The sequence below is a fragment of the Triturus cristatus genome, chromosome 9 (genome assembly GCF_964204655.1).
Source record: "Triturus cristatus chromosome 9, aTriCri1.1, whole genome shotgun sequence".
Lineage (NCBI taxonomy): Eukaryota > Metazoa > Chordata > Amphibia > Caudata > Salamandridae > Triturus > Triturus cristatus.
In genome coordinates this window covers 1,176,836,663-1,176,863,702 of record NC_140592.1, presented here as the reverse complement: position 1 = coordinate 1,176,863,702, position 27,040 = coordinate 1,176,836,663, and positions in this window count along the sequence as shown.

Below are 27,040 nucleotides of genomic sequence, written 5' to 3'. Positions count from 1 at the left end.
TTAAATTATAGGATTTGTAAAATTCTAATTTATATTTAAATTTTCTAAATAATTATTTTTTTAAATTAAAAAATATATAAACATTTTTAATTAACTTCCCACCCTTATCCCCTATAACCCAACATTCTGCTCCTAAAATTATTTGTAAAATTCTAAATTTAATTTACAATTTCTAAATTATTTGTATAAAAAATTAACAAATATATAAACATTTTTAAAACACTTCCCACCCTTATCCCCTATAAACCAACATCCCACTCCTAAAATTATTTGTAAAATTCGAAATTTAATTTACAATTTCAAAATAATTTTTTACAAAAATTAAACAATATATAAAAATTTTTAAAACACTTCCCACCCTTATCCCCTATAAACCAACATCCCGCTCCTAAAAATATTTGTAAAATTCGAAATTTAATTTACAATTTCTAAATAATTTTAATAAAAAATTAACAAATATATAAACATTTTTTAAACACTTCCCACCCTTATCCCCTATAAACCAACATCCCGCTCCTAAAATTATTTGTAAAATTCTAAATTTAATTTACAATTTCTAAATAAATTTTCAAAAAATTTAAACAATATCTAAACTTTTTTAAAACACTTCCCACCCTTATCCCCTATAAACCAACATCCCACTCCTAAAAATATTTGTAAAATTCTAAATTTAATTTACAATTTCTAAATAATTTTTTTTTTTAAATTAACAAATATATAGACATTTTTAAAACACTTCCCACCCTTATCCCCTATAAACCAACATCCCGCTCCTAAAATTATTTGTAAAATTCTAAATTTAATTTACAATTTCTAAATTTTTTTTTTTTAAATTAAACAATATATAAACATTTTTAAAACACTTCCCACCCTTATCCCCTATAAACCAACATCCCGCTCCTAAAATTAAATATACATTTCACATTTTAAATAAAATTTACTAATTAAATTTTACAATATATTAAAAAAATTAATTAACTTTTTTAAAACACTCCCCACCCTTATCCCCTATAACCCAACATCCCGCCCCTAAAACAATATAAATATTTCTCATATTATATACATTTTAACTATTTATACAAACAGCTTCAAAATATTTACTAAACACACAATGACGATATTTTCACAGGTCGATATTATTACTAACGATATTACTTACATCGACATATAAGTAAAAAACAAAAAACGATATTTTTCACATCGATATTATCTATTTCGATATTTTGTACATTCGATATTTTTGTCTCGATATTTATGTCCCTCGATATTAAAAAGTCGATATATAGACTACTCACCAACTTGAATATGTATGAAACATGGATGTGGCATGAAACAGCATTAACACTGTCCCTCTCTGACACACAGGGTGACGTCGACGATCTCCCCCCAACACTGGGGGGGAAGATTTACAGTCCCAGGCACCGCGTGAAGACGATCCCACCGGCAGTGACGACTTTCACCACTCCGTGGACGACCCCGACCAACCTGGCCCCTCTGGTGTACAAGCTCCTTCAGCACCTGCATCAGGTACATCTGCCCCAACCCCCACCCCCATTCCCGCCACATCCCAGGACACACCCAGGATCCCTGCTCGCACTGAACAACACAGCCAGTCTGACCGGGAGGCACAACGGTCTGCGGGCACCCAGGAGGAGGCAGACAACCCTGCCGATGCCATCCCTCAGGGGTCCCGTAGACCCGATGTGCCCACAACAGCAGGCCAGGCTCGCGTGGGCAGGGGTGGTGGGAGTGGAGGCAGGTGGAGGCGCGAACCTGACCAGCCAGCTCAGGAGCCCGGTATGGCCCACCTAAGCAACCTCCTGGACTCATACCGGCGTGACACCAGAGGCATCGTCCAGCTCGTGGTCATACTTTCCGGGATGCAGGGGACCCTCGATCAGATCAAGGAACTGCAGGTCGAGCATCATGCCAGTCACCAACAACAACAAGGACGGATGGAGGCAAGACTGGCTGAGCTCCTGGCGGTGCACAGGGACGTGGGACAATCACTCCGTCAGATCGCCCAAAGTCTGGCAAACCCTCCCTGTGCCACCAGGCATAGACCAGCACCAGACACAGGGAGGGAGGAGGAGGAGGATTCATCTGACGGAGCGTCCCTAGCATCGTCAAGGCCTGCATCTGAGGGTCCCCGGAGGAAAGTGGGTCGTCCACGTAAGAGACCGTGAGAGTCAGTGGACCATCCCCATCTCCCAGGTCACCTGGCCTGGCACCTGGCCCTCGGGAGCAACAGCAGCACCTCACCCAATGACATTCTCTGCCACATGGACTTGCTGGTCCCAGTCTGACCAATGATGACCAACACTGTGGTCTGGACTCTGATGACTTCCGATGCCAAGGATGCCATCTCCCCCAGTGAACTTTGGATTCTATTCCCCCGGTAGTGCACCTTAGCACATCCACAAAAAGACTCACCCCACCAAAAATAAAGTCACATTGTTCTGCACATGAGATGTTGCTGTCATTTTGCATTATTCTACGACATATGTGTGTGGAAATGTCTAACTATGCGTGAGTGTTGAACCAACTCCAGCCATCCATCCCCTGGGAACAGAGTCTGGTACAGGACACACATGGGTCACAAGGTATCATACAATGTAGGCATGGAGCACCACACTCACCTGTGATGGCCTCTGGCTGCTGAGGGGGGGCTTGCTAAACTGTGCGGACAGAACTATTTGGGAGATCATCATCAAGGCGTAGAGGCCATGGCCCATGTGGAGGCACCCGGGGAGGGAGTCCCAGGTATGTGTGGCCAGGTGGTAGAACTAGGTCCTGTATGCTGGAGTACGGTGGATGAGAAGAACGGGGGCCAGGGAAAGGTTGGCTGCACGGAGATGGACCAACGGGATCTAGGATGACAGACGTACAAGGTTGGTGTGGGCTCGGGTTTGTGGACTGCCTCCTGAGTGTGGGTGGGGTGTGCGGAGGACATCCTGCAGCAGACAGTGATCCATTGCAGCCAGCTATGGTGGACGGTGAGGTGGGTGGGGCGCAGGGCGTAGAAGCTGAGGTGTGCAGATGCCCCCTGGAAGTGGACCAGTGTCCTTGGAGTGTGGATGCACTTGCTCCGTAGAGGGCAGGGAAGTATATGAGATGGATGTCGTCATGGACCTGGGGGATGGCCTGTCGTAACTTGGAGTGGATCTATCTGTGGATCATGTGCATGATGCAGAGTGCGTAGCAGCATGGGGTACAGATGCTGTGGACTAGCATGGCAAATGTGAGCGAGCAAAACATGTTGCACAGCATCTTGTGAGTGTGGCCACTGTGTGCCTGCGCAGGGCCTGCAGCAGCAGGCACCATCCCCCTGCCAAATGGCCCATCTTGCACACAAACACTAGGATGTCAGAAGGGCAAATGCAACAGGCGCGTGTGTAAAGTGAGGAGTGTCCAGTGTCACATGGCACACCCAGAGACAATGCATGTCCAATCCCCAAAGAACCATTACACAGGATCAGGAAACTGAAGGTCGATCTGCGCACTGGAGACACACCCTCAGCAACTGGGGATGGCCCATTGTGTGGTTGACCTCGCTAAAAAACATACACGACCATGTACTACATGCCCAATAGGGAGCCAAATCCATGAGCAACTGCATGCATGTCGCTAAACTACACAGGGACTCCCATGCATTATCTACAGCAAGTATGCCAGAGATGCCGCATGCCAAGTGGCAAGAGACCAGCATTGACAGAGACGAGGCACCTTGGATGGAGTATGACGAACACCTTTATTACTCATCCTCACACTAATGGAGTTGCATCCATTGGAACAGAATCACAGGTCATTCGGCTGAACATGTGTGACCCACACTGGACACCCCCTGCAACACACAGATGTGGTAATTCCTACTGAGCTGGCACACAAGTGAAGGGGTTGACCTCACACCCCTTGCTGCACACGGCGAGCCTACAATTCCACATTGAGCCTCATATGGGGATGTCCCACACCATGTCCAGCATGCCCATCCCGTATGTTCCTGAGGGACGTTAGACACACATTGATGCCTTCATCAGAATCCACAATCCATGACAGATGACTGTCAGGAAGGTTGACTATCAAGTAATGGGGGCCATGCAACACGTCACGTGGCCCATGGTGAGTCGACATGTATGCATGGTAACACAACATGCACAGGAGCAGTACCCACATATCACAAACTCGCACCACCCACAAAAGGCCTTGCTGCACTCCTTACCAAAAAAGACTTCTCACCATCCCTGTGCATGTAACTCTGATCCAGCGCACGTTGGAAAAATCATGAGGAATAGCAGGAGTGCAATGATGACATGAGCAGACGACAGCCGCAGGAACCTGGGGAGGACAGACACACAACAAGTCAGCGAGGAGCTAGTAATCCGCACACATGTAGATGCACCCTACAGGATTGATGTTGTCACCATGGGAATAATGATTTTTGTGCACCTGCACAAATATGGGGAATTACATTTGCACTTGTATGACACATCAGAACACACCTCCAAGTCACTTGGCACACAGTCAGCTCGACACACACATTGCAACACATGCCACACAAGGCACTAGGCGTGCACACTCAGACACGGGAACTCACCATTATGAGAAGAAGTTGCGGATCAGCTGACTCCGGATGTCCTCATTCTCATCCTCATCCTCATCCTCACTTGCCCCATGCCCAAGCCCTTCATCCTCCACGGGTGGATGATCTTGCTCATCAGGATCCAGGATGAGTGGCACGGCCTTCTCCACTGCCATGCTGTGCAGCATGCAGCACACAAGGAAGATTTTGCAGACCTTCACCGGGGCATACGGGAGGGCGCCACCGGTCTTGTGCAGGCACCTGAATCTGCTCTTCAGGAGTCCAAACGTCCTCTCAATCACGCGCCTCGTCTGCCCATGGGTGTTGTTGTACCGGTGTTCGGCGGCTGTTCTGGGGTTGCGGAGAGGCATCATCAGCCATGGCATGTTGGGATAGCCAGAGTCCCCTACATGGAAACATCATGGACAGAAGTGGGTCAGGAGAAGCAGTAAGACATGAAGAAACGGCTAAATACAGGACTAACAGATCATACCCACCAACAAGACATGCACGTTCGTTGCGCAGCTGCAGCATCATTTCGGGCACCCTGCTACGCCTCATGATGTATGCATCGTGTGCTGATCCTGGAAAACGTGAACAGACATGGGATATCATCATGTTGGCAAGACACACCACAAGGGCATTAATGGAGTGGTAATGCTTGCGGTTACGGAAGGCTACCTCCTGTGCGTGTGGTGGCACCAAAGCCACATGTGTCCCATCAATGGCCCCAATGACATGGGGCATCCCTCCCAGGGCATAGAACTCACCCTTGACACCTGTCAACTGCTCACAAGTTGGAAAGGCAATGAATTCATCAAGGTGTACCAACATGGCCTCTAACACATCATGCAGGACACGGCTGAACATGGTCTGGGACATACCACCTACATCAGCTATAGTCAATTGAAACGTACCAGTGGCAAAGAAATGTAGGGCTGCCATCACCTTCATCTTGGGTGTCAGTGCAGTCGGATACCTGTGTCGCGGTTGGAGGTGTTGCTCGAGCCTTGTGGTCAAGTCGTCAATCAACGGTTGGGAGAAGCGGTAGCGGCGTATTCAGTCACGTTCCCTCATGGCAGCCAAGTCTGGCATTGGTCGGGGGAGAGGCGGTGCCCTGCAGAAATTTGGAAGGAATAACGAAGATTGAGTACAGCAATACACCACTGTCAGTGAACTGAGCACATGTTCAACAGCTAATGCACATATGCTACATACAGAGTCTGTACTGTGCAATGCATCCAGGACTCGTATGCCAGCCAGGTGACACCCCTAACAACAGTCAGCTACACACGTGGGTGCGCAAGGTCAACATGACATGACATGGAACTAGCTGTGGGCCAGTGTAAGTGAAGAGGCTGACGCATGACAGGCCTGACAGACATCCACATATGTGCATTAGAAGGGTGTATTATCACACAGACCGGTTGCGGGACACTAGAGGCACAGGTCGCATGTCCTTGAAACAGGACAGTCCACACACCTTGGCAGGAAGGGGGACATGTCAGGTATGATGACACATACATTGAGACTACGCAGAATAGTCCTTATCTCGCAAGTGCATGTGCGATGCACACATACACCCGTTACGTCTGATTCCACATGTGGCCTGGTGTGCGTAATAGTGTGCCATGCCCATCGACACGCACACACATGTTGGATGCAGCAAATGCAGATGCATGTCACGGAACTCATACAGCTAGCTCATGGGATCACATGACACTCACATGACATAGTCACAACGTGCAACGCCGGTAGTAACATTTGAGGTGTCATTAACCGTGTCCCTGGCATCGGTGGACAGTTGCGGGTGCAGGTGACCGTGCCATGCCAGTGATGCAGTGCTCGACTGTCCCCAGTGAGTAGCTCCTCTGTATCGATTTGGGACCAGTAAATTTCTGTTGTCTCATGCTCCCCATTGTTTCCCAGTGGCATGGTGGGTAAACAAACTGTGTGGTGCAGGGCCTACTTATGTTTGTAGTTTTGAAGATGTCACCCATGTTGGCGTTAATGCTATGCGCTGTGTCCTATGTAGATTGGACTCATGTGTATACAGGTGTCTGGTCATGTCCTGTCTCTTCACCTTGGCCACAGCATCCTCGGGGGAAACAGAGGGAGACACTGGCACGGACGTGGGGGGGTAGCCAGCACCGGGGCCACCAGTGCTGGGGAGTCTGGCGCAGCATGTGGCACGGAGGCCGAGGGGAGTCAGGCGGAAGACCCGTCCAGTCCCAACACCGACTATGACGCTGACCGGTCCGAGGCTGAGCCCCCAGAGGTGGCGGAGCCTGCCCCCTGTGCTGAAGGCAGCACTCCATCCCTCGGCGCACCCTCCATTCTCATCACCGCCCCCCCAGTTGCTCGGGTCCCTTGTGTCCGTGCTAGGCGACAACAGGTGCGTGAGAGACGGCAAGGAGGTGTATTCAAGGGGTGAAGGGTGCACTTCCACTCCGGATCATTCTGTGGTGTGTAGGCACATTCAAGTGCATGGTGCTTGTTACATGCACGCTCATGACGTGGCTCGTATACTGAAGTGGATGCATGTGCCAGTCATGACCCCATCTTGTGCGCTGCTTGCTAACGGCAATTATGTGCTATTCAATGCAGTAGCTTGCTGTGGGATGCTTCCGGCAATTCCTGAGATCGTGACTGTATCACTACGAGTGGTTTTCTGTCATTTCGGCTTTTCCCACCCCCGCATGTCCGGCTGGATGTATCCATATGGCCTCCCATTGCAACCTTGAAAGCGGAGTTCAACAAGATGAGAAGTATAAGGGCTCCATTGTCTCAAACACAAGTCGTGTTGACTTCTTCCCGAGAAACATTTGGCCTTCACGAAGATCACACGCCCACAGAGGTGCAAGAGGCTTATTAACACTGATCTCCCACTACATATTTTGAACTCGGATTCAGACTATCTTTCATGCCTTGTCAACAGGTGGCCTGGCTGTTTTTTTTACATTGTGGTCTCCGGCCTCGTGACCTCCTTTCAAACTCTGTTTGGTGTGCTCCCCGCATTTCATCATTCGCTTTTGTCTACCGTCTTCGGAGGTGTCCCTTTGCTTGTCGCCCTCGTAGCTGGGGTGCCATAATAGATCAGCGTACTACGCTGTGGTTCACCTCTTGCGTTACAAGACAGCATGCACCGGCTGCTCCATCTTCGGAACATGATGCTTGAATTATACGGCACTCTGCCGCTGGCGACCTTAAGCAGTGCCTATGGATTGTCCTTCCGGTTTCCCTTCTTTCCCTGCGTGCAACCTGTCTTTCATTGCCTAGACTGTCCATTCGAATGGGCTCTGGATGTGTGCCTGTGTAACTCGGTGCCTCCTGACCCGGATTTGGATGGACTGATGTGCCCCTTAATGGCTCATGAGTTGGACTGTTCTGGCGTCAGTGTCATGGCCTGTGCTGCTGCACATGGAGTCCTGGGGAATTGGGACATCCGAACAGCAGCAAATGAGTTCTTAACCTCATATGTCTGGGCACTGCTGGGATGACTCTGCACCCACTCCTCCTGTGTCTGGGCACTGCTGGGAGGACTCTGCACCCACCCCTCCTGTGTCTGGGCACTGCTGGGAGGACTCTGCACCCACTCCTCCTGTGTCTGGGCACTGCTGGGAGTGATGGGAACACACCCCTCCTGTGTCTGGGCACTGCTGGGAGGACTCTGCACACACCCATCCTGTCTCTGGGCACTGCTAGGAGGACTCTGCACCCACCCCTCCTGTGTCTCGGCACTGCTGGGAGGACTCTGCACCCACCCCTCCTGTGTCTGGGCACTGCTGGGAGTGATGGGAACACACCCCTCCTGCGTCTGGGCACTGCTGGGAGGACTCTGCACCCACCCCTCCTGTGTCTGGGCACTGCTGGGAGGACTCTGCACCCACCCCTCCTATGTCTGGGCACTGCTGGGAGGACTCTGCACCCACCCCTCCTGTGTCTGGGCACTGCTGGGTGGACTCTGCACCCACCCCTCATATGTCTGGGCACTGCTGGGAGGACTCTGCACCCAACCTTCCTGTGTCTGGGCACTGCTGGGAGGACTCTGCACCCACCCCTCCTGTGTCTGGGCACTGCTGGGAGTGATGGGAACACACCCCTCCTGCGCCTGGGCACTGCTGGGAGGACTCTGCACCTACCCCTCCTGTGTCTGGGCACTGCTGGGAGGACTCTGCACACACCCCTCCTGTGTCTGGGCACTGCTGGGAATGATAGGCACACACCCCTATGTATCTGTCCACTGTCGTGGTATGTGCCGTCACCACGCGCTGATGGCCTGGGTGGGGCCCGTGCCCCTGGGGCGCCCCAACTTTGGGGGTGCAGCCCGTTCACGTGCCTTTGGGACGTGGGTGAGGCCGTACCGGCGTAGTTCGTGTGACGTAGGGGTGGGCGTGGTGTGTACCGTCACCACGCGCTGATGGCCTGGGTGGGGCCTGTGCCCCTGAGGTGCCCCAACTTTGGGGGTGCGGCCCGTTCACATGCCTTTGGGACGTGGGTGCGGCCGTACCGGCGTAGTTCGTGTGACGTAGGGGTGGGCGTGGTATGTGCCGTGCCACCATTGTGGTGGTGATGGGTACGCGTCCACGTCCACTTCCGTTGTGGCGGGACGTGGGATTGGTGGACACGCCCCCTGAAGTGACTAGTCCATGGTGGCAAGTGCTGTGCATGCTGTTGTAGTTATTTGTGGGGTGTGGGTTGTGACTCCTGGCCCTTGCACACACACCCCCCCCCTTTGCCCCTGGGGGTTGTTCTGACCTTCTGCGGCGTCTGCGTCGGTTTCTGTATACGAGGTGGTAGGCTATGAGGGCCGGGACGACGCGTAGGTTGGGGTCCATCACTGTCCCTGGCGTGCCGGGGCTCCTTGTTCGCGGCGTCTCCACTTTGCCGGCAGTTTTTGGCTCCCGTAAAAACTGCAGCGTGCGGAGTGACGTCGGCACGAATCGTACTTGCTGGTCCGTGAAACGCTGCCTGACTCCGTCCGGACGTCGCATGTGCGCCGTCCCGACTGTGATTCGTATGTACAAATTTTGCTGGTCGGTGTTTTTTCCGACTCGCCCGGAAATGGTGTGTCTGTGCAAATCGTACTTGCGAGTTTGTAAGGTGTTTTTCCCGGGTGCCATTCGGACGGCAAAAACGCTCCGTCCGACCATTCGTACACGGGTTTTACAGGATTGGAATCGGCACCCAAGTGTTAACCTCCTGGTTAAACTTGTATTCAAGAAGTCATTATTTATGGAGTAAAATCCAAGGCTGAACAGACAGTGAATGTGTACAGACTATTATTACTAACCCTCAGCTGATAATGTCAGCAACAATGAAGGTGAATTTCTGATTACCTGTATCAGTCAGGATGCCAGGACATACCCTAATTAAAGAGAGATTATGAATAATAAATGGTAGAAAGTTTCCATGGCTGATTTTGGCAAATTTATCTGAGCCCCATGGTCCTTGGTACAGATATACCAGACTTTGAGAACCCCTATCTCACTAATTGAAGGAAGCCCAATTATCAGAAATGGACCACCAGGGCAGTAGGATGAAATTAAAATTAAAAAGAAGGAAAACCACATCAATAGTAGAGTAAACTAATACTCAACATACCAAAGGAGACTAGAATCTAGAAGATAGGAAAAACTTTCGAAGTGAGCAGCAACTTGACTCCACTCTATAATGTGCATTACAGACAGCCCAGAAAGAAGATGCAATCGGACCCATCCCCTTTTATCCCAACCTTACAATGGGATCAAGATCTGGTCTATCATATGGTACCAGACACATCACAGAGGCAATTACTAGTGCCTCAATCCGTCTGTCAAGCAGTATTACAATTATCTCTAAACCACATCACTTTGAAAGCAACGTCACTTGTGGCTGCCAATGATCGTAGAAGGACCAACAAGTAATACTGCAACTATTTATACATGCCAAAAACTGACAGGGAATTTAGAAATATTGTATACAATGTCCAATTGCCAGTTGTAGAATCCAGCAAGAGTTCCCCAAGGTCCTCTATAGCCTTCACCAATAAACCAGGTACCTTTCCTGAGGATAGGTATGGATTCACTTTGTCCACTAGAAACCTTGGGAAGGAACCATCAACATCTTCTAGTTGTGGTTCACTATGCCACACAATACCCAGAAGTTTTTCCCCCTGAGAAAAATTTGCTACTCAGATATTTGATATCTCAATACCTTTCTATTTACTAGTTAGCATTATTTAAAAACATCATAATTGACAAAGGTTCCACTTTCATGACTCAAACCTGCAGAATACTACAGTTCCAACATATAAAGACCAGATGGATGAACTGGTAGAATGATTTAACCATACAATCAACCAGATGCTCAGAAAAGCTGTGAGGAGTAACCCAAATATCGGTGTAAGGTGTTGACTTTAGTACTATTTACCATTACAAGCCAACCACAGGCATCCAATAAGCCCTTCGAATTACTGTTCAGGGGACAACCCTGATCCACTCTGGATAGGGATCTTGAAGACTGGAAAGAAGCTTACAGTACAAACTAGCAGAATTTGTGATTGGTCTTCAAGATCGACTCTGAGCTATAACAATAGCAGTGACAGAAGATCTCCAAAAGGCCCGGAATCAACAGGAGAACTATTTTTACAACCAATGATTTAGACTCTGCACACTATACCAGAGGACAACGTGTTGGCGTTACTTCTGACTTCTGCACATAGGTTGCTGGTGATATGCCATGACCCATAAAAGGTGATAGAGGCAATTGCTCTAGTTACCAATAGAGTATATGATCCGGACTTAAGACACACAACTCAACTACATCATATTAACCTGTTAGCGCATGACGAACTGACAGAATTTCTCTGAAAGTGAAATAAGATGATCAGCTTATTTCACTTTCACTGGATCGGTGCTCAGGAGCATATCTCAGCCCCTGAAGTACTGATTTTCATGGGCCAGGTATCATTGAAATGGGGGAATCTCCAATTGCATCTCTCCCTGTTGCATCCCTGCTTGGGGATCACCGCAGGAGGGCCATCCCCAAGCAGCGATCCACCCATTAAACATACATTTTCTTTTTGGGGTGGGTGATGTGGCCCCCCTGGGCATGGGTCTGTTCTCCCCACCTGCCCTGTGTTTCATCAGCCTTTCTGCCACCGGGGGAAGGGGGATTTCACCCCACTCTACACCCCCATGGGAGGTGACAAAAAGCCCACTAGAGACCAGGGTTTAGTGCTTCCATTTTATTGGTGGGGAGCAGTCCTCCAGGCATGAGCCTTCTGCCCCACCTTGCCCTGGGCCCCATCAGCCTTTCTGCTCCCCAGGTGTGGATAGGGGTTTTGCTAAAAGCCCGTTTTTTTAGGACAGATTTGTTTTGGGGAAAGAGTACCCCCCCGACATCAACCTATGCCCCCCCATGAGGGGCCCCATTAGACTTTTTGCTCCACTTGAGGGGGTGATGGGAGTGTTCATCCCCAATCTGCCCACCAGTCGGGCAGAAGCTCACTAGACACTAAGGTCTTTTAAAGAGTGGAGCAGTTTTTTGGGGTGCCTGCCCCCCCCCCCCCAGTAATAGGCCTGTGCTCCCTCCCACCAGAAGCCCCACTAATCTCTCTGAATCCAGGGGGTGGATGGGTTTGTTCACCCCAATCTGCGACCCTGTGGGGCAGAAAGCATAGTAGATGTCAGGGATATATTTCATTGTAAGAAAAAAAATATGGTGTGCGGATGGACCACCCTGGTGTTGGGCCTATCCTCCAGCCCAAAATCCCCAACAGTTTCTCTGCCCACCTGATGTGCAGAACCCCAGTCCCATGGCAAACAAGAGGACATTTTGATTTTTTTTGCCTTTCAGAGTAGGAGTAAACCCTACGTTTCTCCTACTTGCTATGGTGAATGGCTGCACTATTAGGACCTGTGCTTTTCTGCCATAGGAAGCCAACTAAACCCAGGCATTTGGAAAACTAGAAACCCAGGGGACTGCAGGGTAGTGTGCCTGGCATGGATGCTACAATGTTTTCTTCCCCATAATGCCCTGCATAACTAAAATATTGCATTTTCATCTCGTTTTTATTTAATTGTCCATGTGAGCCAATTGAGCAGCTTAGGGGAGGAATATAAATAATGATGGGCACAGACTGCTACAACCAGCTATAAGCACAATGTAATAACAGGAAAATATATGGACAAAATAGAAAAATGAATAGATACATCTCTGGGCTTTTAAGGGGTCATATCACATACAATGCTCTTGGAAGAAAGATTTTTGAAGTGGCATAAAAAGCTTAATAATCAATGAGCAGATGGATTTCCAAGGCTGAAAGCATGGGCATCAAAGTAAAAATGGCTGCCTATGAGGCAACACCCGTTGCCCAAAATGGTGGCCAATCATTTGGCAAGCAAGTAGGACAAAGAGAACATGGTTGTCAGCCCTGGAACACCTTCCTCCTCCCTCCACCAAAAAACACATGGCGCATTGCATGGAAAGGATTGCCTAAACATATGCCCAAAGCAAGGCCAGACTGGCTGTAGTGGGCACCGGGTATTTCCCCAGTGGACCGCCAGGGTGGAGTTTGGTTTTGGACCCCTGGGGGACGTTTTTGTTACCGGGGGCAGTATATTGCCCCCGGTAACAAAATCGTTTTCGCATACATTCACAAAGGTCAAGGCGTCCCTTTGGGACCCCTTTCCATTTGCGAAGAGGTTACTACCAAATTAAATTTTGTGGTAAAAAGCTAATGTTGTGCAACCGCATTACGGTCCTACAACATTCATACATACCACTGCGAGTCACTATTAGGAAGGGACACCATTAACACGCCCCTTCCTAATACTTAATCGCTAACCTATTTTGTGATTTGGAAATAGATTACTGAATTGCAAAATAGGGATAGTACATAGAAAAAGTTTTTTTACCAGTCAAAAGCAGCCGTATTCTGTGAATCTGGCTGTTTGGGACCGAGAAAAAGCTACGTACATGTGATCCTATATTACGTCCTGTTTTATCCTCTACTTCGGCAAATAACAGGTGGATGTAGCCTTCCTGTTCTAGAGCCAACCATGTAGAAGTGCCTTCTTCCCTCACTTTGTGCTACCTTAAAATACATTGTTTTCAGAAAATAATTGAAAATGTAGCCACTCAGGCGAGCCTAGGTAGACTAAACTTCTCAAGTCAGTGGTGCTCATACCCGCCTTGATGGTGTTTAGTGCCATGAAACATAGATGAACATGCGCTTTATAGACTAAATTGAGGGCCATATTTATGAAAAAGTGGCACAGTACAGCAAGCCCGAAGCTGGCAGGGTATTCCCAGACATGGGTCACTTGCTCACTTTGCCACTGAATTAAAGATAGCCTGGCTGATTAGGATTGTTATCCCGAAGTCGGTCCCAGGATGCTTGTTTCCGGTCCAGGGAAGACCTGGCTTGGCAGTTCGGGCTGGACTGTTTACATGGGGCACAGACTGTTTTGCAAATAGCTGTGTCTGAACTGGGGTGGCGAAGTGAGCTAAAGAACGATGATGGAATCAATCCGGATCTGTGACTGGGGGTGAGTGTCTGAAAAGTTTCAGTGCTCCGTCCATCATCTCCTTGTGTTTGCTACAGTTCAGCAAGTCAACTTGCTGGGCTGCTTCACTGGGAAAGGGCAGGAATGCGCCATATTTAAGGCAGTATAGCTCATTCCTGTCCTTTCCCCTACTCTGGCACACAATGGTTGCATAGCAGCAATGCAGGTACCTTTGCACCATGGTGAAAGGGTGCCTGCGTTGAATGCAGCATTGTTTTTGTGCAGGAAGGGGCACCTTCCTGCACAAAAACAATCCTGAGAGACTTTTTCTTCTTTCTTTGTGTGCTGCAGAATGCATTGCTCTTGCACCATGTTGTGAAGTGCAGGAGTGACACAAAGGGGCTCATAAATATGCCCCTAAGGTGTCTTACTCTAGTGTTGAACCATTTCAAAGTCTATCACTTTTTAGCACTTTAGCTGCGGGATGATCCTAGGTATGTTGCTTCAGAATTGTACATCTCCTCCAGAAGACTTTTAGCTGTGCAGGAATTGACTTCTATAGTAGATTCCACCAGAAAATAAATGAAAATGAAATAAAATGAAATTAAGCAAATAAATAAAAATAAATTAGCTGCTAACAAACCCAAAAGGTATCAATAAATGGTCGGCATAGAGCAATTCACCATACATTTCTGCATATGGTTTATTACATTATTATTTCCCCCCTTCACAAACGTCTCAAGGGGTTCCTATTCCCTAGCTGGTAGCCTTAAGAAGTTCACCCCTGTTACTTTGGCTCAAACCAGAGAAGTTATTCTAGCGTGCAAGTCTGGCTCTCCTTCCGACCCCTGTCCTCCCAAAATCCTCCACCAACTCATAGATGTGGTGAACCCAATCATCAACGACATAGTTAACTCGTCGCTTCGCTCCGGATCGGTCCCTCGCCTATGGAAAAAGGGTACAGTCAAACCTCTCATGAAGAAGGCTAACAAATCCCCGTCGGACCCGACCAATCTCCGCCCGATCACACTCCTCCCGGCTCTGGGAAAAATAACCGAACAGATGGTCTACAGAGAACTCAAACGTTATCTGGAAGCTCATAATATACTTCACCCGCAACAATCTGGTTTCCGTCCCAAACACTCGACCGAAACAGCTCTGATTGAATTGTCAGATACAATAAAGACGCTGCAAGACCAGAGGAAGAAAGCTATTCTCATACTTCTCGACCTCACTGCGGCGTTCGACACCATATCCCACCCCATCTTGATCAGCAGATTGACAGACATAGGGATTTCGGACATAGCCCTATCTTGGATAAAATCATTCCTTACCGACAGGTCCCAAACTATCGCTCTTGGCCCTTTCCACTCCAATGAGAAGAAGGTCTCCTCCGGAGTACCTCAGGGGTCCATCCTGAGTCCCCTTCTTTTTAATATTTACCTCATCCCACTCCTATCCCTGATTGAATCATTCGGCATACCGGTAACATCGTATGCCGATGATACGCAGCTCATCGTACCGCTAGAGGATAACTCAACCAAAGCCGAGTTCAACCTCAAAAACTGTTTGACAGCGGTCTTCCACTGGATGGACACTAACCATCTCAGATGCAACTCGAGCAAAACGGAGATACTCCCTATCGGAAAGAACATCTCCTTCTGCCCAGCCCTCTGGTGGCCGGATGACTCAGTTGCCCCTCCCCAGACCGTAACAACAGCTAGGAACCTCGGTGTCCTATTCGACTCTGATTTATCATTCGACCAGCACGCCAGGAATGTTGCCGGCAGATGCTTTGGAATAATAAAATCGCTAAGAAAGTTCTTTGACTTTCTTCCACTTGACGCCAGGAAAACAGTAACAGTAGCCCTCATAATCTCACGCCTAGATTACTGTAACGGCCTCTTGGCGGGGACAAAAAAGTCCACACTGACCAAACTTCAAAGTGTTCTTCACACGGCTGCCCGACTGGTCCTAAAACTGCCCCGAAAATCATCTATCTCCGCAGCTCTAAGATCCCTACATTGGCTCCCCCTCCACAAAAGAATACGTTTTAAAATACTGATTATCGCCTTTCGGGCGTTTAACAAAACTGCTCCAAAATATCTCACCAGACGCTTCCCCCACTACAATCCGAGCCGATCTCTCCGATCTGCCCAGGACAACCTCATGCTCCCCGCTAGGTACAACTTGAAGACGAAAGGTGGAAAAACTTTAAGTTTCCTGGCCATTAAAGCCTGGAACAGCATGCCCAAAAATCTTAGACAACAAACTCTTGAAAAACCTTTCAGAAAACTTCTAAAGACCTGGATTTTTAACCTCCCCGACGATTTCACCAAAGCTGCCATTTAACCTCTTACTGCTACCTCGACTGGGCCTTCAGGAATTTCAGCGCCATGATGCTCCCTCCGGAGCGAACGCTGCGCTTTAGAAATACCCCTCAAAATATCAAAATATCAAATACATGCCGGCTACACTTATGAGTCTGCGGCTCCGAGACGAGGCAAATTACAAGTGCTGTGTCAGCAGATTTTCTCTATTTGGCATGAAGTTGCCCTCACTTAATGCAATATTGAATGCAAGTATTCAAAGATCTATCAGTATTGGATTGTCTGTAGTTAGTACCGAACCACATGATTGCACTCCATGTTAAGCACCTTCGCAAGGCACTTCATACGTTTATTGCTCTGGCTCTAATGCTGCCAAAAAGATCTTGCTGCATAAATGAGGTCCTGGTCTATTACCACTAGCGGCTACATGAACTAGGAGAAACTAGGTTTATTATCCACCAGGCCCCAAGATAGGTTCCAGTCACAAGCTAGTTGAGTACTTTGCACCAAAAGGATAATTTCATGGCAATAGGGGGCATTAATTATCACAGGGAAAATCTTTTTGACCCTGATGTCAGCCAACTCCTCTCTGACTTTAAATGCCAGGGCTACAGCAGAGTTTTGTTGGACCAACTCATGTTTCAGGCCACTCCCTGGGTATTCTTTTTACTAATGCTCAGCTCCAAGAAATCGTCAGCCCAATGCCCCTAGTTTGGACTGATCGTTATGCTATAAGATTTGAACTTCCCTGGCATGTCATGGTCAGCAAGACTGCAAAGGCTGGGAGAAATGCGATCAGACCCTGGAGAAAAATTCGTCCCCAGAATTTCCACTGCTTTATGTCCTGCGATAATAGAAAACTTTGATGATGTCATCGACGCAGGTTCCAGCTATCACAGTTCCCTCTTTAAAGCTCCCAATGTAGTGGCCCTTATTAAAAATGCTTAAAATAGACCTTCAAAATCGCAAGCCTCATAGTATTCAGCCGAGTTAAAAACTGATAAATCCACCAGCAAAAGGCTGGAAAGTAGATGGTGGAGAGCAAAAGCCTCCCTGGATAGAAGGGCCTATAAACATGCCATTCGTACCTATAAACATGCCCTTTGCACCTATCATAGGAAGATTAGGGAAGATGTTTTGGCTAACAAAACCAAAGTGATCATGCTCCATCCTTTTAATTCTAAATCTATGGCCATAGATTAAGGAGTGCCGCAGTGTTCTTCCTTAAACCCAACCCTTTTTAACATCTATGTAGCCCTGCTTGCTAAGATTGTACGTGCATGCTGCTTTGATATAATATCATATGCTGACGACACCCAATTGATCATCTCTTTAGGGAAGGACACTAAGTTGTCTAAAGTTTGATTCAGAGACTTTGGTGCCGATTAGGATCCTGGAAAAACCGGGTACAAACTGTCGGTCGGAGCGTGTTCTCCGTCCGACTCGTACCCAGTTGTAAAATTTTACAAACATGCAAGTACGATTCGCACGGAAACACCATTTCCGTACGAGTCGTACAAAACACCAACCGACGAAAATATACATACAAATGTGATCCGGGAAAGCGCCGACGTGACGTCGGGACGCTTGCAGGCAGCGTTTCACGAACCAGGAAGTACGATTCGAACCGACAGCAGTCCGGAAGCCAATATTTTTACGGCACCCAAAAAGTGCCGGAAAAGCGAAGTATGCCGCGAAACGACCAGATTAGGGGGCCCGGTACGCGCCGTACCCCTCCCCAGCCCCCGTATGTATGCGCCGACCCCCTCCAGCCCCCGTGTACGTACGCGCCGACCCCCCCAGCCCCCGTATGTACGCGCCGACCCCCCCAGCCCCCGTGTACATACGCGCCGCCCCCCCAGCCCCCGTGTACGTATGCGCCGACCCCCCCAGCCCCGTGTGCGTACGCGCCGACCCCCCCCAGCCCCGTGTATGTACGCGCCGCCCCCCCAGCCCCCGTGTACGTACGCGCCGACCCCCCCAGCCCCGTATGTACGTGCCGAACCCCCCCGTGTATGTACACCCATGCACGTACGAGTCGTACCCCCGTGTATGTACACCCGTGCACGTATGAGTCGTACCCCCGTGTATGTACACTCGTGTACGTACGAGTCGTACCCCCCCGTGTATGTACACCCGTGTACGTACGAGTCGTACCCCCGTGTATGTACACTCGTGTACATACGAGTCGTACCCCCCGTGTATGTACACCCGTGTACGTACGAGTCGTACCCCCGTGTATGTACACCCCCATGTACGTACGAGTCGTCCCCCCGTGTATGTACACCCGTGCACGTACGAGTCGTACCCCCGTGTATGTACACCCGTGCACGTACGAGTCATACCCCCATGTATGTACACCCATGCACGTACGAGTCATACCCCCCGTGTATGTACACACGTGTACGTACGAGTCGTACCCCCACCTGTGCACGTACGAGTCGTACCGCCATGTATGTACACCCGTGCACGTACAAGTCGTACCCCCGTGTATGTACACCCGTGCACGTACGAGTCGTAGCGCTGGGGGTACGCACCGTACATACACGGGTGGGGGTACGACTCGTACGTACACGGGTGTACATACACGGGTGGTTCGGCGCGTACATACGGGGGCTGGGGGGGGTCGGCGCGTACATTCGGGGGCTGGGGGGGGTCGGCGCGTATGCGGGCACATGTCTCCATGGTTGCTATGGGAGTTCGGTGCGGACAGTGTTTTTTCCATACGGTTGTGACATCGGATGCACGGGATGGATCGTACTTGCGCAGTCGTACTTCACTTTTCACATTTGTACGGTAAATCGTCCGGGGACGTGTCGGACACATTTTCCGACCCGAGGACGTGTGGGGAATTATTCCCAATGCGATTCGTATGGACTTTTTCCCATGCGAATCGTACTTGGCAGTTTGTACGGCACTTGTACGATTCGTACGGTAAGAAGACCGGATACGAGTCGTACGGGGAAATTTTTTCCAGGATCATAATCGGCACCTTTGTGTGTAAGGTGGCTGCCTGGATGACCCTTAGCTGTCTCAAACTGAATGGCCGAAAGACCAAAATTTGTTTGCTTGGCAAAGCGCAGGCACTTTGCCAGATGACTGGTGGCCTACAAAGTTATGGCCTGCTCCAAGCCCCAAGAAAGTTAGAAAAAGCCTGGGCATTCTGGTGGGCAATAATCTATTCATGAGAGGGCAAGTCACCAGCATCTGTGGTACCTAGTTTGAAACATTACGACTACTAAAAAATGTTTTTTATTTGGCTCCCTTCGAGCACTAGGAGAACATTGGTCCAGCCTCTAATCACCAGCTGCCTGGATTATGGCAATGCTCTTCTGGTAGCAGCCAATGAGGTGCTTCTCTCAAAATGTCAGATGGTTCAAAACACGGCGGCCGGCCAAGTCTGTAGACATCCTGCTGGCACCCCTTCTACTCCTACTCTGGGAGCTTTGCACTGGCTTCCAGTCAGGAAAACGTTTACTGTTCAAATTTCTATGTCTTATTCATAGATCTCTTGTGGGAAATGGCCATTTTACATCCGAGCCAATGGCCCATCTTACATCCAGACTCTCCTGGCATCAGCCCACTAGAAACCTGAGATCCATGGGCAAAGCTTTTCTAAGGCCTCGCCACATTCGAACCTCAAGACATCGGGGTCGCTCCTTTTCCTATCTGGTCCCCCACTACTTGAACAATATTCCACACCACATTAATATATGTTCTGACTTTGGAAGCTTAAAACACACACTGAAGACATGGCTCTTCTGTTAAGTTGCCTTTTCTCTGCTCAAGTTCGTCTACCGCCGCGATACTACTTTGGGAGGGAGTCGTTTTGTGCTTTACAAATGATGGTAACATAACATAACACAGCATAACATAACATGTCCATTTGATTGGAGGAATTTTGATATTCAGGTAGATATGGGAATGCTGGGAAGGTTGGTAGTAGAATATAGAGAGAAACCCCAGAACTAATAGTTGGGAAGATGAATGAGCTGTCGGTGAGAATTGAGGTAAATCGCGCCTACAATCCCTGATGAGGAATTGAAGTGCATTATTAGCGAGCAGCTACTTCAGACCCCACGATTACTAGATATGAGGTTAGTCATTTTGTTGTTGTTGTGGATTTTGTTGTACATTGGTTGTGTTAGGTTTGTTCTTTATTTCATGCGTGTTTCCTAGAGTTTGGAGTAGGAATAGAATGAGAAGAATGAGTTTGAAAAGAGGGAATGTGGAAATGGAATACAAAAATACGATTTTTTTTGTAAAGGGGAAGTATTACGTTTTTGTGTAAGAAGAGGTCGTCTGTTAATTAGTTGGGTAGGACGGCCAAAGGAAGGGATTTCAAGTTTGAGAAGGATGTTTGGGGGTTCATAATAGTCGGAGAGATGTGGGAAGAGACTGACGGGGAGCGGTGGGAAGGATGGAAGGGTTTGATTCTTTTTCACAGAGCAATTAGTGGCAGCTGGCAAGTGGTGCAGATGGGTGAGGTGGTAGGAGAATCAGTAGGCGAGTGGGTACACCCATCAACTGGTAGGCAGAAAGAGAAAGGTATAATTTTTTATTTTGACAATTAACACTCACACAATTAATCACATTAAAACGGTGTCCTGATTTTTGAATCGTACTGAATAGCTGAATGCTCCTATCTCCATAACAGGGAGCATTAATACATGCACACCGATGATCAAAGTTACAGTAAAGCACCCCGGAGTCTGTGTCTATTAATATCACCGTGGCCCCGGGGAGCAGCGAGATTTACATCCTTTATCAAGGTTGGCAGCCGTGGAGCGCGCGCCGTGCAGTGCAGTGTGGAAAATAACCCGCGCAGAAAGCTGATGCAGAAAAGCAGGTGCCCATTACACCCCAAGACACTCGTTGCTTCTGTCCCACGAATTCAGCTGCAGTAGACACTGGGAGGGGGCTCCCTGGGGAGCACAGACATGCCCAATCACATGGAGACTGAGAGCCCATGTAACACAACATGCATTACCTCATGCCCACCAAAAGGCAGCAAAAACCCATGCAGGCGTCTTAGAAATGAGCTAATTAGGTATTATTTTCGCCAGTAGCGGCGCTATCGCCGTCCGTGTGCAAGCTCAAATCCAAATCCAAAACAACGATGGGGCATATTATCAAGACAACCTGCCATGAGCTTGCTCCAGGAAGAAAGACTTCAGCTTTAGCCTGGGCCTTGGAGAGCACACAAGAATCTGTATATATGAGCCTCGTTATGTGACTCACATTAAAATATGTTTACCAGTAATATATTAATGTGCTTATTGAAGGTAGTCTAGAGCACCTCTAAATGCAGACTTCCTAAAATACGTTTCCTAATAACATGTTAGTTTAATCATTTGAGGTAGGCAAGATCTCCCATATCTGCCAGATATAGGAATACCCTGCTGGATACATTCAGGCAGTCCTGGCTATTTATTCAAAAGCATGTTGCATTCAGGGGCATGCAGCTTTGCCTTTACCACTGTGATATGGGCTGAAAAAACTAAGCATGCAAAGTGCCCTTGGCTAAAAAGCCAAGACAGGCTGAGGGTGTCACACATGACAACATGCCACCTGACAACTATGAAGATCACCGGCAGGAAAGCACCGTAATCCACTTCTAGATATAATATTCCAAGTAGTTTCTGTCAGATGGATACCTAGTGATGTGAGAAAGAGTTATTAATCCCCCAAATCTGGAAAAATGGTAGGCTTACCTCAAGCAATATTTACAGATTTTAACACCAGTTTTAAACTATGACGGAACCATGAATAAACATAAGTAGACCCAATGCTGAATGACTCAATTAACGTCAATCTATGCTCTTGGAAACTTTTCATAAGTATACCTTTAGTTGGTAAATTGAGAACAATATCCAAAACGACTACTACATTTGTGATCTGTAAGGATAAAACTAACAAACATACATTTAGACTGTGTGTGAACCCTCTACAATGGCGGAGAAGCGTCACCCAACTGCCTTGCTCAGAGGCAGTAATTGCAGAAAATGAAAAAATAAAACGATGTTCTTGCATCATTTTATTTTGCATTTGCCGACTCTGAGCGTGTGCTGTAGGGAGGGGATGGCTGAGACATGGGAGTGGGGAGGAGGACCGCTATGTGCACTCCCTAAGTGCTCATGTGTTTTTGGATGGCCGTCCAGGCCGACCAAAACACACATGCACACTTAGATTTCCTCCAGCCCAGCTGCATTGAGCGGCCAGGCTGGAGAAACCCCACAAACTCCCTGGCCTGAATGGAGAATCTTTCTAGTCCACTCAGGCCAACCCCCTCTGCAGCACGGGATCGGATGGCAGTCTATCCCAGGGGCTGCTGGGATCAGGCAGGAAGAGGAGAGGCGGCGCGTTGTGATGTGAAACTGGAGGTGGCTGCCAGCTAAAGGTTAGTTTTTTAACAAGACATGTGGTGAAAGCTCTTTTAGGCCCCCACACATGATAAGAAAATCATCCCCAGGGCCCAGGCATTTTTGTAATGGGTAAGGGGGGCAGCACGCGCCCCCTCCCGGCTAATTTCTACCCCAGGGACCCCGTCCCCCGGGGACCAGCCATTTTTATTTTATTTTTTAAATGAAAGGCTGGGGGACCTAGCAGCCCTCCCTCCTGGGCCGATTTTGGCCCCAGGGACCCCATTCCCGGGACCCAGCATTCTAATGTGGTTGCCCTGGTCCCATCCCAGGGAACCTATTCACCAAAGAATGTGACCGCGGATGAGTGTGATGACCCCAGCGGTCCCTACTGGCTCCCCGCCTGCTGTGGGAGCCGGTGTTGCTTTTACACATTGGGAGCTGCTAACATGCAGCTCCCTGGGTGCAGAAGCAATTGTGCTCCACTTTGGGTAAGCAAGAGCAAAATGCTCTCACATGCTCAAAGCAAAGCACAGCTTTCTATGGCTTGGGGGGAGCAGTAAAGCTCCCGCCAAGCCAGAGCAATCAGCAATGGGCACCCCAGGACATAGCAGGAGCAGGCCCTGGAGGTTGGCGGTCCCCAGTGACATCTATGGCTCCAGGAGGGAGGCCACGCAACCCCCTGCCTTCTTCAATTTCACCCTGGGAAAGTGGGGGTCCCCGGGGCTGTGCCCCCGTATTAAATTTTTGAAAAGCCCTGTAGCAGTGGCAGTCCTCTGGGGCTCACATTGCTTAAAATTAAAGTCCCGGGGAGGTGGGGGTCCCTAGGGTCATCTATGACTCAAGGGGGAGGGGGGGCATGCAGCCCTCTCCCTTCATTCATTTTGCCACATTATATTTTAGAAAAGCCCTGGGAAGGTGGAGGCCCCCAGGGTGGTAGGGATCCGTGCGCCCCCTGCATTCTTTAAAGTTAAATCCCCAGGGATGTGGCTGTACCCGGATGTCCAAGGGGCTTCCCCATTGTTAAATAAATAAGCTCCAGGGAGATGTTGGTCCCCGGGGCAGCAAAGGAGGCTAAACGGCCTCCCCCACATTTTTTGTTCTAGAAGCCCCGGGGCATCAGTGAGTCCCAGGAAGGGAGGGCTGTATGCCCCATCCCCCTCCTTTATTGCAATACCTCCAGGAACTTGCCCACAAAAATAATGCTTTTTATTGGGCCTAGGGGGTAAGGGTATTTCTACCCTGCCCTTTTTTTAATGTTTATTTTTTTACTTTTTCGTGGGACTCAGCTTCAAGCCGAGTCCCGAGATGGCTGCCAACACTTACTGGTTGAAGTGTTAGCAGCCAATCAAATTTCAGTAGGATTTGTGAGTCCACTGCAAGGACTCACATCCTCAGATATCTATATTTTTTAAACTTAAATATCTCTGAAACTACATAACCGATTTACACCAAATCACAAAAAGCACGCCTTTTGGAACAACATCTAACTTTCTGCAAAAATTTGGTGTAATTCCGTTCAGTGGTTAGGGCTGTAATGGTGTTAAAGAAATGGAAAATCTCTGTAAACATAACATGGGGATAACATGTTTTGGGATCCCTCCCTTATTTCTTTGCCCCCACTTGACAGATCACCCTGAAACTTTCATCACAGCAGCTGAACCTAAGCAGCGACAAAGGTTTTGGCAAAACAAAAAATCCTTGTACTGTTTCTTTTCGTTTTTTCTTTGTTCGTACAATCAGCCTTATTCGATGAATCAGAAATTACAGCATTACAGCCAAAATGTTTTTCACACTCACTAGCGCTTCTTCAGGGCTGTTAAACATAGAAATCATCAATCAGTATTCCCCATACTTAAGTTTAAAACTACTCAATACAACCATTACACACCATTTTCTTGTAACAACCTATACATTCTTGTATACACTTAACACACCTTCTTGACCATTGTACTTGTTTGTACCTGGTATTAAATTATATCATAGATGCTACTTCCAACATAAGCGAATATATCATAAATAATGATAGTTCTGATGGGTTTACCTATACACATCTCAGCCTTTTTTGTTGTTAACTATCACCCAGGGGAGACAAAGATTTATTTAATGAGTCTCTAATGAGGCTGATTGTATGAATAAAGGAAAAACTAAAAGAAACAGTAAAATCATTTTTATTGTGTATTTAATATATGTTGTGAAAAAAACATCTCAGCAAAAAAGGTATTTTCATATTACAGTCACTATACCGGTGGGGACCAGCATCTGAGAGCATAGCGCCAGGCAATGTTTCTACCCCCCAGCAGTTACTATCTATGTATATATGTACTTTAAACAACAATAAATAAGCTATTTTTAAATATATTTAATTTTAAATATTTTATTATTAGCAGTAAAATAAAGAGAAAAGTACCAATTGCAGAAACAGATACACAATCAACAAAAATAGGTAACCTAATTTAACTATTAAAAACAATAAAACCAATATAAAATAGTTTTAATTAATACTGTGCAATAACCTTCAGAAATTATATGCACATATTTAAGAAAAATAGGAACACTATTTTAACTATTTTACAAAATGACAAACATATTAAGACACAAACATGTATTAATACAGTATTTATATGAAATTATGATTCATCAAAGTAATATAATAAATACATAAAAAATAAAATAAAAATGTGTGAAAATAATGTAAAAATATGATTAACAAAACATTAAACAATGAGATAAAATTAAACAGCAATAATACAAATAATATAAATAAACTACAACCAACATTAGGGAAACTGTTGAAGTTTTCAGGGGGTTTGATGTACTAGTCCCATCTCCAATTTATACAACAGTTGGGAAGACATTGAACTTTGTAGTGGATAAGTTTACTATTCCTACTCCAGTCTTACCAACATTTAGGGAAAGTGTTGGACTCTGGAGGAGTTACATTTACCATTCCTACTTCAGTGTGTGCAACAGTAAGGAAACTATTGGACTTCAGAGGGGTTAAACTTGCTATCCTCACTCCAGTCGCAGCAACAGTAGGGAAAGTGTTGGATTTTTGAGGGGTTAGATTTGCTATTCCCAAACCAGCCTAAGCAACAGTAGGAAAAGCTATGGAGTTTGGAGGTGTTACATTTACTACTCCCACTCCAATCTAAGCACCAATAGAGAATGTGCATGACCTTAGAGGGTTTATATTTTCTATTCCCATTCCAGTGTAAGCAACAGTGTGGAAATTGGGGGTGGCAGTATATTTATTATTCCCAGTTCTGTTTTTGCAGCATTAAGGTAAGTGTTGAACTATATAATAATTACATAAATCATTGAAATATCTAACAACCATGGGTTTAAAAATGCAAACAAAATAAAATTCACTTCCCACCTTACAACGCAAAAACACAAGCACCCAAAAGCAAATTCAATAGACGAAGTGAATGAAAATATGATATGCTATATTACAATATATAAAAAAGACTTTTAAAAACTATTAATTTAAAAAACACGTACTAATAAATTAATAAATACATCTAATTAAAATAATTGACAAAAACAAACATAAATATGTATATTTAATCATTAATAATAACTTAATTCAGATTAACAATTAATTTAAAAATATATATGTTCAATACATTTCCACCCTATTGCCCTACAAACCCAACAAACCACTACCAAAATATAAGTTATTAACACAAGTATACAAATTTAAATATACATTATGATTCACATATTAAAGTTAGATAAATAAAATAACAATTAAATAAATAAGCAATTTAAACAACAATAATCAATTATTAATTCATGATTAAAAATTAACATATAAATGAAAATATTTATAATTTAATTAAATTCCCAGACTTATCCACCACACAACCAAAAACCCAGTACTAAAACTTAAATTACTAACATACATTTAAAAATGTGTATGAAAATTAAATTAACAAATTCAACTTAAATAATATAATAGTCAAACAATTTACATAATTAATAATCAAGTATTTAATTAACATAAAAATAATTGCTGTTAAAATTAAATTAATTCTAATTTAATTACATTCAAACCCTATTCCCCTAGACATCCAACAACCCTGCATTATAAATTACTAATTATGTTGAAAACAAAAAAAAATACTTTTAAAGTTACAAACTATGTTGAAATTAATAATTAAATTGCTAAGATTATTAGCCGTTAAAATTAAGATACTAACTAATATATATTAAATTAATTATTTATTAAATGAATACAAATATTTTTAAAAGAACAATATTAAAGTAAACAAT